This window comes from Astatotilapia calliptera, unplaced genomic scaffold, assembly GCF_900246225.1.
Source record: "Astatotilapia calliptera unplaced genomic scaffold, fAstCal1.2 U_scaffold_75, whole genome shotgun sequence".
Lineage (NCBI taxonomy): Eukaryota > Metazoa > Chordata > Actinopteri > Cichliformes > Cichlidae > Astatotilapia > Astatotilapia calliptera.
In genome coordinates this window covers 17,484-25,301 of record NW_020535817.1, presented here as the reverse complement: position 1 = coordinate 25,301, position 7,818 = coordinate 17,484, and the positions used below count along the sequence as shown (strand labels likewise).

The window sequence follows — 7,818 nt, the reverse complement described above, 5'->3', positions numbered from 1 at the left end:
CTACAAACCCTTTAAAAAGTGCTCATTGTTTAAACTAGAAACCGAAATAAATGTGTCCGCATTCCAACATTGTTACAGTAGAGCCCTTCAAAAAGGAACGGACTTGTTTCCTTAATAATCCCATCAGTGGTGCTTAGAAATGTCTTCATCCTATCTGGACTCTTTCATTTCCTTGTAGATTGTCCTATAGACCTTTGGGATAAACAAAGAACATTAAAGGGAGAAGCTACACTAATCACATGTGAATGAAAACGCAGATAACAAAATTTGAGCACAGACAAAGTTTTGTTGACCAAACCAGGGCAGGTGAAGATTTGCTGTCATAAATCTCCAAGTTCGGGCGGGTTAAGTGCTTTTACTGTTAGGACCATGATGTCAACATGCAGACAGGCGGGTGGGTCCCACTAACACGTCTGGGTGTGGTGGCCAGCAGACAAGGCTGTTTTTATATTTCTCACATCAATGGGGCCCACTGAGCTGTGACACAGCACCTATATTTAGATTTGGGCTATAAAGTCTCTGGCCTGCAGCCTGGGTTTCACAAAGTTCAGTCTGAAATGGATTCAGCCAATATGAAAGCATTTGTTTTGCAAAAATCAAGATTGCACTGCATGACTTGTGAAAATATTTTAGTTGCAAATGTGACAAAGGTGATTTTTGCTCTTTAGGTTTTTTTTAAATATGATGTATCAGACTAACTAGGAGTTAGAACAGAACACACGCATATACATAACTTTCTGTAACGTGAAATTTTCATGCCTTTTACTGAAACGTTTCAAACCGTCGATAGAACCAGATTATGGAGTTGTTTTTTCCCCTCCTTTAAAAATTTTTTTCCTTTCACTATTGTTTTTGTCAAAACACATTATGAAATATACAAGAGCCACAGCTTAGTTCCTCAAAGCTGTGTCCATCAGAATTTCCTTTAAAGGTCACATGAACTGAAATGTGGTCATTCTTTAATTGTAATCGTTTCCTGGTAAAGGCTCGCAGTACGTCATGTCAGTTTCTGCTAGTGTATCAGTTCCAATGAAAAAAATGAAACTGATGCAATGCCACAAACAAACTCCAACAATTAACATCACCCACATGGTTCGTGTACAAAACGCTTGTGGTAACAGTTTGCAAATTATATAAAAAGGAATATTATTAACACTTATGTGGCTGTCCACGGTTTATTTAAAAAGAAAATACCTCAGAGAGATGAGCTATCAATATCTACAAAATCTGACATAAATATATAACATATAGTGTACATAAATCACATAACACCTGTCAGATTGGTCTCCTCAGGCCCACAAAAGTTGTTTTTGTTTTTTTAAAATAAAAATTTCAGGAAAAAAAGATCCGTGTGCATGTAAAGACACCATCCTTCATCCTTCTTAGCTGAGCTGGCAGAAAACAAACAAAAAACATAAAGATGACCTCATCCACACAGAACCGCTTCAGCATCTACATGTTCACACATTTGACATGTGAACACACACCATGTTTGGCAGTTTCAACGATGGCCTATTGTGGCTGAAGGCAAAGAAAATAAAAATAGCTGAAAGACTGAAAATTGTCCAGAATCATATTATGCATTCCTCGGGTCAGGATTCAGCCGGTGATGGCTGGCTGGGTGCCCCGTTGCGGGTGCGGAGCTGAGATTGGGCAATGTCAGCCAGTGCACTCTGGATCTTCTCCAGGAGCATATCGCCGCGGTAAACCACCTCTTCTAGCCGAGCTGGCTGCCTCATGGTTTTCCTCCTCCAGCTGCCGCAGACTGGCCGCCTGATGAGAGGTCAACAGTCAGTCAGATTTAATGAAAACAGCTTGGTGTTTTTATTTTCCCTTTTGTGGAGCGTCAAATAACTGATAACAACTGAGTGAAGTTTCCTTTAATTGTGTATAACTTGGGAGCATCAGATCTCACAATAACTGACTGAATAATAAAAGAATTCCCACCTGGTACACCCAATATCCCCACACACGCAGGTGGTGGTGTGTGAGCAACTTTTAAATAGTTGATGAGAACCACTTTGTACAAGTTCTGTTTCACGGTTTTCAAAAGCTGCCATCAGACTGTGACGAGATTCCATGCATGATTCGCATGTGTGCAGAAAGTCTCCTGAGACGTGGTCTTACAGCTGATCATTTCTAACAGCTTTGTATGACAGATGTCTTTTTACTTTATATCTAAAACCAGTTGCGTATATTGTCGGCCCTCAGAGAGCTACAGGGAAACTAGAACTTCTGGGCTGTGCAAGTCTCATTCACAAAATTCCACTGACATCTGACAGCACTAATATCTAAAAAAAATGCTGCCCTGTGGTCCGCATGAAGATAGAAGTATCCTTGCACAAAGAACCAACACCACTGATTATACAATATTGCTCGGCTGTTTTTCAGAAAGACTGACGACTACTGCTCCGACTTATAAAAAGCTAGAAATGACATGAGCTGCCTGTAAGGATGGCTTACTTTCTTATAACATTACCTAGAGATAAATATCATACTTGTTTGAGAAAGAGCAGCACCTACTCGGCTCAGAAAAGGCATTTGGAGCTTGTAATGACATTAAGCATGATTGGTCCATGCAGATTAAAAGCAATGAAAGTTTGTTTTTTGTTTCTTAAATACCAAATTTTCCAGCAATATATACAATTATTAGTCACGTCATCAGCAAAAATGTGCATACTGCCAAGATCCATGAATCTTTTAGAGAAATCATTTAACAACAATGCTGGTGATTTTCCTTGGCTCAGACTAAAACTTCTCTATGCAGGGAAACTCCCCCTTCCCTGTGTACTCAGAGTCTAAGTTCCCAAACATTACCAATTTGGCAGTTTTAACTGGTTTAAGTGAGCTTTACCATTTACTTAATGGATGTTCCTCAAAATAATCTCGTTATCGGAACACTCCAGCCGTGGTGTTTATCGTTCCTCTCTTGAGTGAAGGCCATAAAATATTAAAAGAGATGTTTTTGCTTTTTTGTCTACTGATAAAAGTCTCTGGAAACAGATCAAAAAGTTAGCAAGTTTTCCAAGTACCACTAATGTCATTCAAAGATATTTGTGTTACAAATGCTCACTGGCAGTACTGTGTATTGCACTCAAATATGCTTGCTGGGAAACATCCTATTCTCAATTTTCTGTTCTTTAATCTATTCTAGTCTAATCTAATAGCAGAAAGCAGTGCACAGGAAAGTGACCACTTGATGCCATGTATCTTTCTATTTACGGGAGAGAGATCACACAAGAATGACTGTTGTTGTCCTTAACATATTTCACTATAGACTATAAACAGTTTGCTTACACACAAACACACTTCCTCTGCTGACTGATAGCTAGACATACTAACAGTGCTCCTCTACTTGAATTAGTTTTTTTTTTTATGTCCGGGAAAATAGAATTAATACATTGAAATACATATATACACATGTGAAATAGTCGGTGATACTTATGAATGTGCTGACCTGCAGAGCTGCTGTGGACTCCTCACTGGGCAGCGAGTCTATGAGTACATCCACATCTTTGGCTGTTCGGGCTATAAGGGCTGCAAACAGCTGGGCATACTCTAAACAGAGATCACGAAAAACAAAACACAGGTGAATGATCCTGCATATCATTAAAAAAAAAAAAAAAAAAAATATATATATATATATATATATATATATATATATATATATATATATATATATAATATAATATAATATATATATATATAATATATATAATATATATATATATTATATATAAGAAAGTACCCCCTCCCCCCCTTTTTATAAGAGAAAAATCATTATGTACCATAATATTCAGAGTGAAAAGATAAAATGTCACTAAATATTGAGTAAAATGTAAAGTGGTGAAACTAAATCATTTGAGTTGTAGAGAGACACTCATCATGAATGATATGTAGGTGTAGTGATGGAGACCCGGTGTTGTATGATCAGGGGGGAGTACTGTACAAAGCACCAATGTGGACATTTTCATTCCTGTTTCAGACAAATTTTTTCAAGCTAACAAGCTGTTCCACATTATGTAAGCCAGTCTGTACTGCATTTATGTCAGTTTGCATAAGATTTTGTCCGTGTAGCCTAGGGCTGCCATGATTAGTCGACTAGTCATGATTACGTCGACTATCAAAATCGTCGACAACTAATTTAATAGTCGCGCGTCGTTTGAAGCTTTGTAAGATCCCAAAAGACGCGGGAATAAGTAGTAGCATTTAAGAGTGTAATAACAGACTGAAACAGAAGATGGCAGCACTGCATGTACAAGGATGCCAGCTGCCGCTAAACCCCGAAGAAGAAGAAGTAGTGTCCGGTATCGTAGCCGAGTCCAAATTCAGGAACTGCATCCTACTGTGCCCCCATTTGTAGGCCGATTACGTTACAGTGATACGACGAAGACTGTCCGAATTCGAAGACTCCGACAAATGCGGCCGACAAATGCGCCCTTCATTTCCCCAGATTTGAAGGATGGGTCAGGTGTATACTTCGTGGCCCAACCTATCCCAGAATTCATAGCTGTTGCTCAGCTTCCAACAATGGCAACAGCTAGTTAGTGTTAATATTACTCTTATTATTTTTTCTGGGTCACAAAATAAACGTTTAACATATTTTCAGGCGAGACTGTAACTGTATCAACCTCAAATATCTGCTCAGTTTATCAAGACACCACATATTTTTAAAAGCGCTCCAACGTTTTCAGAGACGTCTGTTACCCACCAGCTCGATAGCTAGCCAGGGTTCAAGGCTCACTAGAGCCGGTGAGAACACCGGACTCCCAGCAAATCGTTTTCAAATCCACCGCCGTCTTTCGCTACTTCAGGTTAAACACGATATACAAGTCACTTAGAGAACTTAAAAATGTTATTGTTTGGCTTTTTTCAGTGTTTTATTTGTTCCTGAGTAAATCGGTTTGGCTGCAATTAAAGTTCTAGTTTTACAACAGCTGAATAAACGTCAAGAAGAATAACTGATTATCAGAAGTGTGAGATGCTCGAGAATATACTCCGGTGTCCTGTTATATTTTAGATAGCAAGGAGCAGACGGCTGAGTTTATTAAACTTCAACCAAAACAATCTGCAAACTTCATTAAAATGTAATAAACTATCATCTTGTCTTTATTTTTAGTTAGCACATACCTTACACATTTAAAGCTGTAAGCTAATGATAGTTATATGAGAGCAGATGCATGCTGGTGCAATAAGCTGTAAGGTTTACGTCCAAAGGATGCATGATCTGATTAGTCAACTAATCGCAAAAATAATCGGTGACTAGTCGACTATCAAAATAATCGTTTGTGGCAGCCCTAGTGTAGCCTGATGAATCTGGGTATGCAACTCTACAGACATGCTTGTGTGCAGTGCACCAAGAGATCAACAGCACATGTAGCACTGGCTGACAGTGATAATACTGGAAACTAATTTGCTGACGAGTTCACTTTAACAGGAAAGAGAGTAACAGAGGAGTTCACCACAAAGAGGAAACAGTGGCAAAAAATAATCAACAATTAAAAAAGCAGCATGAGAAACACAGACAGTGGATACGTAGACAATTTTTCAATACCGTGTTTCATTTCACTGCAAAGAAAGTTATTTTTATATTATGACATATCTTTTCTGTATCAGGGTCGAAGTTGAAGGAGAACTGAACAAATGCAAACAAGTCTAGCTTCACAGACTGTTCCGCATAATTGTTATACTGCCCTCTGGGTGACAGCACAACAGCTATAACATGTACCTTAACACACAGCTATATACTGGGCTGGAAATCACCAGAGACCCTTTGATACCACATTTTTACAATATATTACTGTCATTTTCAACATTATATGATATGTTAAAATATTGCAATAACATATACTACAATTTATGTCCTAAAAGTTGAACTTTATCAGTATCTGTTTTATCCAATGAGATAAAGTAATCTCACTGCAAAATGAGATTGTCAAGCATCCCCCATCACTGTTATTAAAACCTGCCACAAATGTTACTATAAAATAAGAGTCATTCTGACTGATATCAGTCTGAGGTTCAATAGGTCAAGTTGGCAATTACATGCAATCTGTTTCTGATTGCATGGGCAACAAACACATGTTGTCCATAGGGAAGTTGCACAGTGACCTCTGGTGGAGAAGCTATGCAACGTCATTGATGAGTTTTTCTCTCATCTCCTCTTGAATTTTTATTTTTTTATATTTAGTAGCTTTTAAAAAGCAGATATCAATAGAGAGACAAATAACTAATATCAACTGATATAAAAACTATGGTTAAAATTAATGTCATAGTAAAAAACACACAAACCTTCTGTTGGGTTTGCTGGCTGATCCTTGTTGATAGCTGTCTGGATGTTACTGAAAGATGCAGGAGGTGCACCACTGTTGCAGGACGCCGATAGCATTACAAAACTGATCCGCAAGCTGGACACACAAAACAAAACCAGTAATAGGTTCACGCTGTCGTTTAAACAAGACAATAGCTGCTGATGAGAACATAAACTTCAGGCAAAAGAAATTTAAAAGAGGTTTCTTTTACCAGTTTTATCAAGGTATGTTTTTTTTTTTTAAATTATAAAATATAGGTATTTAGTTTACCAGTGCCAAACCATAAGGAGGCCAGAATCCAATTTTACCCACTGTGAAAATGTGAAGGCGTGCTTAAGTTTTGGACTTTTAAATGTATTTTCATAAGTTTTACAGCTTCTCCTGAAGATAAAACGTCCCCAAATAATTAAATGAGAGAAAGTTCATTTTTTAAACCATCTACTATAGAAATCTATGCTTTTTACAATGGGGTCACATTACAAAATATATTATTACAGGACAGTCTACACAACAAGCCAAAAGAACGTTTTCTGTTATTTTTGCACATTTATTTCCTACAATTTAAGCCCAACGAGTCACACTGACAAATTTTTCTTTATTGTGCAGAAAAACTAAGAAGGACTGTTAAAACAACAATCTTTTTCTTATATTACAATGTCTCAGGGATTAAATGTATAGTTAAAGTTCTGACTGAGAGTGACAGAAAGGGGAGTGTCACTGATCGGCCCAAAAGTGTGTTGTATGTAGGCCACCTAATAAAAGGATGTTTGACATCCCTGGTCTAGAACCACCCTTAAATTATTATTATTATTTTGTTTGTTTGTTTGTTTTGGAAAATGGCAAATAGTTGCAGCGGGAGTTGAAAATAGTTGAAACGGGAGAAAATACGTGGAAATACAGTATGTAAGGCAAAACAGATTTTGCAGTATTCTAGCAAGCTGGTACAACATGAAGGATCAAAATCTGACCTACTTTTCTCCATTCGTAATTCCTATAAGTTTCAACATCTGTTCAAGGACCACTGAAAAAAAATAAGCAAATTTGGTCCCTTGCAAGCCAAATATAAAGAAATTACCTTTGCACAGTATTGTAGTAACACTGTTTTCTTTCCAAATATATTTATTTTGTATCATTTTGTTCAATGAAGCTACTCAAAACGACGTTTTAACACTGTAACACTTCATTGTTTAAAATAACTTAGCTGGTTTGGTCGTTTAGTAACACAGGCCTTTAGCTATAATTGCTATAATGGTTAGCTACCCCGTGTTGTTGACACGTTTACTAAACTATTAGGGCCACTGGTTTGCGTTAGCTACCAACTCTAAACGACATAACGATGCATTTTATATTTTTAACACCTCCTTCTACCAAAGATTGTTTAAAATATTCAACATTTGCCTTACCGAATTGACTGCGTCTTGAAGTTGTGTTAGCCGGTCCGCCATATTGTCTGTTTCTGACGTAACTGTCGCGAGAACATAAAACATCTCGCGGTATATTCGGTTAT

The 7,818-nt window shown here is 37.5% G+C and overlaps 1 pseudogene; it reads right to left on the bottom strand.

The window, feature by feature from the left end:
• Positions 1 to 1,385: 1,385 nt before the first annotated feature.
• LOC113018388 (mediator of RNA polymerase II transcription subunit 21-like) lies at positions 1,386 to 7,809 on the bottom strand (annotated as a pseudogene).
• Between the last annotated feature and the right edge of the window lie 9 nt (positions 7,810 to 7,818).